The sequence below is a fragment of the Dermacentor silvarum genome, chromosome 10, assembly GCF_013339745.2.
Source record: "Dermacentor silvarum isolate Dsil-2018 chromosome 10, BIME_Dsil_1.4, whole genome shotgun sequence".
NCBI lineage: Eukaryota > Metazoa > Arthropoda > Arachnida > Ixodida > Ixodidae > Dermacentor > Dermacentor silvarum.
The window spans coordinates 60,788,308-60,799,417 of NC_051163.1; the positions used below are offsets into that span (position 1 = coordinate 60,788,308).

Here is an 11,110-nt window from a genome sequence, read left to right on the forward strand (position 1 = left end):
TAAGGGTAGTAGATTTACCGGCTGTATAAACTTGGACATATTCACTTACTAACTGAATTAACAAGCATGGTGTTCAGCAAACATGAATAGATCACACTCGATGACCGCCGCACATAACCGCTGTCAGAACGCTGGCGCGAGCAAGCGCGCCGGCAGTAGCGAGCGGAAGTTCGTGTGGTCTATGGCTTCAACAGAAATTGAGCGGCGAAAGCACAGCACATACAAAGGTAGGAGCCGTGTTGCAGATCACTTTCAAGATACGGTGCGCGCGACCGCCCGCCGCCGAGCAGAGTACAAGTACGCAGTTGCTCACAGAGCAGAAGCTGTACGCCCTCCTTTCCGCGCTGCCTTCCCGCTTTCCTCCTTTAGTTCCCGCTTTCCTCCTTTTCTCCTTGCGTTTGCTCTCAGCCGTGCGTTTTCTCCCCGTGAAAGCGCGCGTCCCTCGCGCGCTTTCACTCGCACATACTGTATACGGCGCGCGGCGACGATTTTATCGCGGTTGGACTTTATCCGGAACCTCACGACGACAGCGACGACGATGCCGACGGCAGAAATCCGCTTGAAGTGTCCATATAATTGATATCGCAGTAATAGGTCGAGCGAATTGCTACAACTGTGAGAACACAGTAGAGAAAACAAATGAGACACAAACACTGACATGCTTGTCATCCTGGAAGGGAACGTGGCTGATTCGGATCAGATACCTTGCTTTTTCGAAATCTAAAATTAGCCGTCCAGACAACGTATATTGAAATCGAATAAACCTGCAGCCCATGGTACCGAAATTTCGCAGAAAACAAGTTAAAAGACCTGTTTAATTCATGATGAGGTGATCTCCATTTCCACCTGTGTTACGGGTTGCTTTACCAGAATTTATAGTAAAAACGTAGATTTACGAAAACTTTTCAATCAACTCAATATGGATATCCCAAGTTATGGCCTTGTAAGCTACGGCATATTTTGCTTGTTCGTCATTTTAAGATAGCCAAATTTAATGTTGCGTTATCGTATTCGCGAAGACAATGATTTTGGAACACAGCGTAACTAGTTTTTTTTCCTAATAGGTTTCGAGTATAAACACATACCCGGGCATTCTTGTGATACTTCAGTAACGAAACAATATGTTATGGGCGTTGGCTTGGACAGTTTTGCTTCTCTTAGGCGGCGTACAATACGTACAAAGGTAAGCAAGCCATTCCTTTTGCATGCACTTGTATTTCTGATGCCCAGTTCTATGGTACCCATGCCGTGATAAAAGCATAAGATGAATGTATACTCCATATTTGTCAAATAGTTGGTTTTATTACTTGATTATACTATTTAGAAGCCCCCAAGAAGCTTACAAAACGCAAGACATTTGTATCAGCTCCAAAATTTGCAATATTACAAATGTAAACAACCAGACACGTATTCGCTGATAATGCTATACGGAAACAGCATTAAGTGGATAACTTTCCCTTGAGATCTCATGATGGCTTGAATATCGCAATATTTTGTTACTTTTGTACATCTGGCCGAGCAAAACAGCAGACCTTCTGTTATCAAATGGGGGAGTTGTGGGCTTGAATAGGGAAGGCATGTAAAGAGCAAATAAGCAGGAAGCACCTGTGAGCTAAGGCGGCAGAGTGATTGACGTATGCTTTGCCGCCCGGTCTCACGCTCGTAACGGCGTACGACGTTTCTAAAAACCGATAACGTAGAAATTGCGGGCCATCCGTTAACGAAACCTGTCACGTGGCACATTAAGCTCGCGTACGTTTACCGAGTGGACGCCTGCTCAGGAAAGGTTTGCCACGACGGTCAATTGGCCACGGTCTTAGAATGGGGTTCCCACGATGGTCACAAAATTTGAGGACGCTTAAGCTTCGCCTTGAGCTCTTTCCCTACCATGGCGAAAATAGGTGTTTTTTGTATGTTATGGCAGATGTGTTTTTCTGAAGGAACTAATACACTCAATATTTAATGTAATGCATAAACAGAAAGCAAAAGGAACGCATTTTTCACGCATAAAAGTTTTATTAACGAGATGTACGTCGTAAAAAAGATATAAATTGTTAAATTTAAGATTGTGCGATAAAATTGAACAAAGTTTGTAAAGACACGCTTGGTATCTACTAGGAAAAAAATACGTTACGAAAGTTATGAGATATACAAAATGTATTACCGTCTATTAAGCACTATCACCGAAAAAATCTATATTTTTCATTGAAGAGGTATTTCGCAACAAAAATTTAACTGCGAGCACTGCAGTTGGGTATGCCGGGCTGCGGCTGCCGATGTTCCGGGCTGGTTTGCGTCGTCATCGCTTTCAGACTCGAAAGTCAAACGAAATGTCAGCGTCCTCTGACTCACTGCTATTCGATGTATCGATAAGATCAGCCGCAGAGGCAGCGGAATCGCGATATCTGCGATCTCCCGAAGCGCGCGCGCCGTTTCCGGAGCCGGACATTTTTGCGTTCTGCTTCCGTTTGGAAGGTGTCTGCCTCCGTATAGCAGAGCAGGTAGCAATAGCTCTAGCGATGAAGGATCGTTTGCGTCCTGAGATATTCACTGACTCCAGGGCTGCCGTCCGGGCCTTCGCCCCGGGGGTGGTTTCCAGGGAGGCTGCCACTATCCTCAGTTCGGGGGGTGCGGTAGGCTTTCACACAATTACCTGGTTCCCGGCCCACATGGGCTTAGGGGTTCATCCGTCAGTTTCCAACATCAACGAACTTGCCCATAACCGTGCGCGAGAAATCACGCGCCGCGGCGGTCCAGGCGGGTCCGCAGGCGGGTTCGCGGAGAGCTTCAGGGATCCACTTGGCACCTTTCAGGAAGTTACGTCTCACTATCAGCTGTCAAGGCGGAGGTACCCCCTCCCACATTGCAAGCTCACTAGACCGCAGTGGTCGGCTCTCAGGATGCTGCAGGCAGGTTCGTTCCCATCTCGTAGCACGCTCCGTCACTTTGCTGAAGGCATAGATCCAGGATGCCCTAGCTGCGGGGTGGATAAGTGCACACTCGTTCACATGCTCTGGCAGTGTCCGGCGTTACGTGACGCCAAGTTCAGCTCAGAGCAGGACTGGGAGAGGCCCCTTAAAAGGCCCTCTCCCATTTCAGGTGCCTGCAAACGCACCCTTTTACCCAGCGTAAGTTTCAGATAGAAACTTTATAAATAGCCATCGGGTATCTTTCTCAATTATATACGGAATTGACTTTACAGATTTTCCACAGTTGTGGTGCTAAATGTAAATGCTTGTTTTTCGATCAAATTTGGTTATTTTTAGTGTTAGAAAATTAGCGGTAGCAACATGGCGGCTGCCTTGCGGTTGCCACTTTTTTCGTCCAGGTTTTTTACAGGGAAAGCTGTATATGGCTAGGCGAAAGGAAAAACCGTTCGTACTATGTTTCGATAAACGTCGCCATTGGCTGCGCCGTCAGTTACGTTCTCTAAGTCACACCCAAGCGCGCGCGCCATTGGCAGGCCGTTAGTGACGTCGTTAGCGAACGCATTCCCGCCATTCGCTGCTCTGACCGCAACGCCGCCTCCTCGGCAAGCGGTTGTCGCATGCGCTCGATATCTCGAGTTACCTCGGCGTCGTGGTTAGCAGCATCGGCCCGCCATTGGCGCTTGCGTTGCACTAGAAGCAAAAACATGTAACAATTATTGAGAAACGCTTCAATACAGCGTCGGGATTAACCCACTGCTAAACACCGGGGCCACACGTTTCAGCTTCGCTGGTTAACTATCTGTACGGAGTGCTTGGGTGGTGTTTTTTTTCTAGAGTTAGTATACTGTTACGGAGAGGAAGCGCAAAGCACAAACATATATACAACTATTTACATGGGAAAGGTTAGTGGTAAACACTAGGCGGGTACACAGTCACAGCTCTAGTAGACAGTCCACTACTTTTTCTTCATCTCTCTCTCTCTTACGCGCACGGTCCTATCCAAATATCGCGTAATAATTCTAACCATATAGGCGGGAGCCTCGCTAGCGAGCGCAAGACATTGGTGTCATGTGAGTAGTGTAAGCCCTGCAAGTTTTCGCTTTCAGACTTTTGGCGAAAGTGAAGTATGGCTAGACACCACGGCATCGCTGGGGTAGTGAGAAGCGAGGGAGGCCATCGCCCAACTGAGCGCTGAGTTTTGTTAGTTCAGTTATCGTTTCTGCTCAGCGCTCGGTCAACAATTCCTTCCCTTCTGTTGTTTCTCTCTAACGCGCGTGATGCCTGGACTGAGCGTCGGTGCTGTTGCTTGCACCTCGATGTCACGGATGGGCACTAGCCGTGCTGCATATCTACGCTCGTCGCATTTTGTATGATTGGTACTGCTTTGCATTTGCGAAGCGTTCTGTACTTGTAAATGATCAGTGTCCAGTGATACCTACGAGAATGACGAGGTAAGCGAGGCATTTATTGGTACGATCTTGTATCGTAGTTAAGTTAGGCGTCATGTTACCTTATGCTGCTTTACGTAGACTTCAGGTCACATCTTATTTCGCTTAACGAGGCAAACTTGCTGAGTGTGCCACACAGCGTGAGCAAGATACTTATAAAATCGGGTGACACCAACTATTTCCATGGCACCCCTTTGTTTACTTTTATCATTTCAGATAAAATTTGTTTATTTGCGAGGTGCTTTGAGCTGCGTGCTTGATCGCGCTGCATGCTCAACATATGCACATTTTTATGATTGATTTGTGGACATTGTCATGCATAAAAAACAAGCTGCTTTGTTGAATGCTGAGACTACCCTATTTTACTTCAAAATTGTCGCTTCTAATCACTGTGCATGTGCAACACTAGCATATTAGACTTAATAATTCTTTCATTTTTTGAGATATTCACGACAAAGTCTTTATGGAAGGACTCGCCTAGGCACCGGACCACGTGCTGCAAACTCTTGCGAAGTCATTCCCTCAATGACCGTCTTTTCGTGTATGGCTGCTGTAGCTGTTCAACATTAAACGTCATTGACATCCTATTTAAAAGAACACTCATTTGTGTTTCCCCTGTGCCAGAATGCTCATTTCTTCCACATCCTGACAAAGCCTGCGCATACGCCATGAGGATAAGTCAATAGCGCTCTACAGCATTTCACCATAGGGCGTGATAATGTTCACTGTGCTGAACCAGTTAACAGACTGGTTCAGTGTTGCGAACTGGTTCGCGAATCATTAATAATTCTTATTTCTCCGAATCGCAACTGAAGCGGACCGAGATCGGAGCGCGCTGAACCTGAACCCCAACCGATATCTTTTTCGGTTCGACACCCTGGATACAGCAGCTCTATTGTATATGAAACTGTTGGCATATGGTTTTCATCAGGAAATTCTAACAGCTTGGCAGAACCACATATTTAGACTGCGCTGTTTCCGGGATTGACTCCTATTTTTAATTGAATTGTTGCATGTGGGAGAAAAACGGTCATTCCAACACATGTATAATTTCGTAATGCCTCCGAAGTAGTATTATCACTTATATCTTGCTCAATATGCACTTCATTTTCATTGGGCAATAAGCTTAAACAAAAATAAAAGCCCCCACATGAAACAGAATGTTGTAATCTAAATGACGCGAAATTTAGCAAGGCAGCAGCTGTAGCGGATCACACGAGCCCAGCTTCGTAGCCAGCAGCTGTTAGCTGTCTGCATGACAAGGGCGAAGGCGATGGATGAGGTTTGTCGAGGGAAAAATGTTGATGAGAAGTGTATGTACGGAGAGCTGCGACACTTTTGTAGATAAATTTAAGGCCTTATAGCCCTTGTATCCCAGTGGCACATCCATCCTGGCGGAACGGCCAAGAATGGGATCATGCACAGTTACACATTCCAAGTTATACATACTCAGCAGGCCAAATTGTCTACTCGGCAAGGCATCAGCGAGCACATACCCAGTGACACTAATTGTCTATGTATACCCACAAACACGTCCAGCGAGGAATAGATGACGAAACCTAAACGCCGGGGGAAGAGGCAGAAAGCTTCGCTTTAAAACCTTATTGCGATTTTGTGCGCCGATATCTTTGGCTAATGCAAAAGCACCGAAAGCTTGTGCAGACGTCGAACAAGACAGACGGCTGCTTGCAAGAGAGAGACTTGCAATAACCGAGGTGAAGTCGAAGCCTCAGTGAAGAGGAAGGAAAGTCCCCCTGCTGAATCGTTGGCACCAGCCATAAGCTTCATCCTCTCATGCCTCATTTAATGGCGATAGCAATTATATGGACACTCCAAAGCAGATTTCTGCCATCGGCGTCGTCGTCCCCGTTGCCGTCACCGTTGCCGTCGCCGTGAGGTTCCGTATGACGTCCACGGCGATGAATTCGTCGCCGCGCTCCGGACGCTGTATGTGCGAGTGAAAGGGCGCGAGGGAGGCGCGCTTTCACGGGGAGCGAACGCACGTCGGCGAGCAAACGCGCGTTCTGCGCCGGGCTCTCTGAAGGGCGGCAGAATTAAGCGTCTCTTTCCTCCTTTTCATATATAGAAAGCAAACGCAACTTTTTCCGTCGGGCGAAAGGTTGTGGGGGGACGAGAGGGAGAGAGCGGAGGTGACGTTCAGCGGCGGCACCAAATACGTATTATATAAAAACGCCGCGCGCGATTGGTGCGAACGCGGGCAAAACGCCGACGGCGTCGACAACAGTTCAGCACGTTGCTGGTGCTGCTGCATGTCCAAGTTTATACAGCTGATAAAAGTACTATCCTTACTCCGTATAGCTCTGTACTGATTTGCTATCGGAATTGGTGCTTCGCCTTTCGTGTGACACTGCGACAACTTTTTTTCCCCTCCTGATGAACATTGGTGCGACAGGCGCTGCGTAATATTCGTGTTAACCGTATTTCTGGTTGAATTAAGAACTATTCGCTTTATCAATAAACATTTTGTCACATTCTAGCAAGCATTTCTGTTAACTTACCTGTGAGCATTATATTTACTCTTCATCTTCTCATCTGTATATACTCATCATCACGATCATCGTTGTGGGGCTTTGGCTTGGGACAATAAAGAAGAGATTTGCGACGTGACCGTTGTCTCACATGCTTAAGGTACCGCACATATTTTTGTTTTACAGTGAGAACACACCAATAGCTTCTACGACACGAAGTTCTAAAGAAAGGGATGGTCTGTTTCTGACACCCTTAATTCATAAGAATGAAACTGAAAAAGCGAGGAACGAGAGCCGAGTGCCGCTATTTGAAACTTTTGGAGTTGATGCTTTCTCCGGCTACATCACTATAAACGAAACGACGAACAGCAATCTGTTCTTTCTTCTCGTCGTGGCAAAGGTAAACATCTCTGTACTGCAATAGTGGCTTATAAGGACGTGATAATACTATTTACGCTCTGTGCAATACGCGTGCAAGAGATTCCCGCTTTTACGAGAACATTTGTGTAGTGCCCTCTTTCCACCCTCTTTAGATAAGTTAATGAACATTTTCACCTGCTGTATAACAAAATTATTTGAAAGAGCATCAGTCATTCTCTAGGCGCTACAAACGACATAATGTACACAGGACAAGAACTTGAGTGAATGATTGCCATTATCAGCTCGACTAGCTGTATAATAGAGAAGTTAATACCAACTAATATGTCAATGCAGTCAGGAAAATATTGGACCCTTTAAGGTTCAATATATGCAGGTTCTCTGAAGCTTGAGCACAGTTGATTCATTAGAACTATAAATGGTGTTGTTTATAGGAAACCAGAACCGCGTGAAACCAAAACCCGTAGACCGCAGGAACATCAGTAACGCGATTAAGGCCTTCAGCGCGGATGTTCTGTTGGAACACTGACCTAAAACTTAGTTCCCTTAGTGGACGATTGTCAAATTAGTCCAACACTCTGCACAACACTTGTTTTTCGGCTTTAGAGCTCGGTCAGACACAGATAATGTGTGCGAGTGTCTCATCACTGTTGCACATGCCATTCCGATAAGAAAGGCATATGGGTTCGTAAATGCAACGCCTAGCCACATGCAGACGGCACAACGTCGTCTGCTCACGTCGTGGTAATCCAGGCGGTAGGTGCATCCGTATATCCGGAGACAACGAACGCAAACGGCACATTGTGAAAGTGTTCGAGTCCTGCAGGGGCAAACACATTCACGGGACGTCAATCGTAGTCCAGCCGCAGCGTCTGTTCGCGAAAGTGGAATGAAGACACATTGACCACTTTCATGTGCATATCGGGAGGCCTACCGCCGACGCAAAATTCTAACAATGTCTACGAGGCTATTGCAAAGGTTAGAGAGCAGTGCATGTAGACGAGGACGCAAGAAGGGACACAAGACACAGCGCCGTCTCTGTGTCTCGTGTGCCTCCTCGCGTCCTCGTCTGTATGCGCTACAATAGTACTCTTACGAACAAGGCCGCATTGCAACACTAGTTGCAAAAGTTATGCTCAGAAATCAGAGGCGTATTCCAGAGCGGCGTACAACACATCCATTTTGGTCGTTTAGATATATTATGAGGGGCAGTTTATAGAACTGTGATACCATTCTTCACTGATGAGTTACGGAGTTGCAAACACGATCGTTGAGTGTATAAAATTTTGCAAGTTGCAAAAGTTTTTCGAAAAAATGCAATGCCAGAATAAAATGACTTTCTTCATACAGTCACTATTTTTTAACTCTGCCTTTTAAATGCAACAAACCTCATCAAAATTGGTGTATTGGTTAGGGAGCAAAATAATTTCTCCGTTCTCATGCATTTAGAAGTTCCCAAGCTAAAGCTTGCTCTTAAAATACGAGGGACATAGTGGGACGCAGTGTCGATACGAACCGGAACTGAACCGAAAACAGTAGCTGAATCATTCTTTTCAGCTGAACCGGAAGCGAACCGAGCCGTTATTCTCCCGTCATCTCGGAGGTGAACCCAAACCGGAACTTATTGGAGGAACTATTCCGAACCAGCTCGACAAATGCGGGAGAAGGTCCAGTCAACTCTATGCGTAGAGTATACGTCAGAGGCAAGACGTTGGACAAAGGCTAAAAACCTCCCGTAGCTAGTTAACGATTCCCATGCTAATAGTGAAATTACTTGCAATAACCTCACCTCCGTTCTAACACTCATGTTGATTTTGCCCAACAAAGGTGATGCAAAATGTGATGAAAAAAGCGGGCACTTTCCGCCTCTCGCTCAAAGGAATAATAACAATTTAGTTAAACTTCTTCTTTAACTGTTGTACGCGGTCGGCCGTGCAGCAGTTGTAATCAAGCTATGCTTATGAGTGAAATCTATAGCGTTGTAACTCCAGACGTTATTTGCGGTTATGTTTGGCGTCACATGGGACGTCAATGCTAAATGTGACAATGACGGTGAAAGAAACATGGAGGGAAAACCGCTCGCTGAATCTAGAGACGAAATACGTGCGTTGATTAGGGAAATAACTTTATTTAATACTTGTGGAAATACTTGCGAAATACTTGTGAAAAAAAGGAAAGCTTGATCTCATAATAAACTTGAACTACAAAGAAGTTTCTCCCGAGTGCATTCAAGAAGAAGCATGTATAAACAAAAAATAACACATTTTTAATAGGAGTGTTCGAGTAGTGAAATTTTCAAATTATATCGAATACGAATATTCGAGGAAACAGACCTCGGAATATCGCGTGGAATATCGGATAGGTTATTATTTCTTAGCAAATGGAATTAAAAAATTTGCACCGAGTCAGTCGGGTAAAAATTAGACTCACGTACATAACTTCACACATGAATGTATTACCAATCACAACTCGGTGTTACGGACTGAGCAGCTTGTGCGTAAAATACTACTTTTAGTTCTCTAAAGGTAGTACTTTAGGCTGACAGTATGCTGAAAAAAAATTGAACAGCAGGTTACCTACAGTGTTGTGTTCATTGAAGGAGATATATGTGATAATAGAGCAGCGCATAATTGTTTTAATTAGACGCAAATTAGCTTAGAATGGCGAAGTAATAAATCGGGACACCAAATTTTATTACACGCTACCTGAAACCGAGCCATTCTTGTGGACAGACGGCAAGTTCTTCATTACAAGTAATAAGCCCTATGTGTCCGGTACGAAACTAGTGCCTCTGTGCACCAACCGCTGCTCTCCATCAATCCTGAACAATCCTCCCTCCTAACATTCTCTCCCGCTCGAATTTCTACTATGCCTTTTTACTCCTTATATATTAGAAAGAATAAAATATTTGGTAACATCGAATAGTGAATTCTTGAATCGAATACGAATCAAGCAGGAGGGGCTATTTAATACTTATTTTGAAGTATTCGCACAACGATAATTTTTTATTGTTATGTCACATGCCTGCAACCACTCGTTTTCATTTAAAAATAGCACTAAATCTCTAGCAGCGTGGCTGTGAAAATGTGAAGAACACACAACATGATACAAATATTACTCATTTTTAGGGCAACAAGAGTGACGCTCCGCTACTGCTTTGGACCTCAAGGTGGTCCAGGTCTATCTGCGCTGTTTGGACAGTTCCTTCAGAATGGCCCTGTGGCGTTTGACTCCTCTAAATACAACTTCACGCAAAGGAATAACACGTTACAAAATAACATGAGCATCATTTACCTTGACTTACCTGTCGGGGCTGGCTTCAGCTTCACGGAAAACCCGACTGCTTATCCCAAAACCCTGGAGGATATAAGCGACAGCGTCATGAAATTTCTAGAACAGTTCCTGATGGTATTTCCTGAATATACGTGTCGGGACTTTTACGTCGCTGGAGAGTCTTATGGAGGTCTGTGTCTCACCTAATATTTTGTCTGGAAAATGATGCCGCGATGGTATTTTTGGCTAGATACTCTAAAGATAACTTCTAGTTCTCTTTTCCTCAAGGAATATTACCAAGTAACTGCCTAACATTTTGCGCATTCCGTGCCTTATTACATACACTTGGTAAGTAAATAATGACACAAGTATTATCGTGAATGGCAAAAGGCCGGCGACGGGTTGCTGAGATTCCATATTGAAGCTATTAGTGGAGTCATGTGATGGCTTCGATTACACTTGGCTACGTTTTGCACGCTCCGCGCTAATAGAGAGGCGCAAGAACATGCATAGGTGCGAAACAGTGGTAGCTATTTCCAAGCTTATCTTTCACAAAAACCAGAACGTTGCTGCAAGTCGAACGCATTGGGTT

The 11,110-nt window shown here is 45.1% G+C and overlaps 1 long non-coding RNA gene across 1 annotated transcript; it reads left to right on the forward strand.

Moving 5' to 3' along the window:
* The first annotated feature begins 1,056 nt into the window (after positions 1–1,056).
* Positions 1,057–10,709, forward strand: LOC119465771 (uncharacterized). Its single transcript, XR_005194908.2, has 3 exons — positions 1,057–1,183; positions 7,054–7,267; positions 10,374–10,709. It is a non-coding gene; the product is annotated as an uncharacterized LOC119465771 (long non-coding RNA).
* The last annotated feature ends 401 nt before the right edge of the window (positions 10,710–11,110 follow it).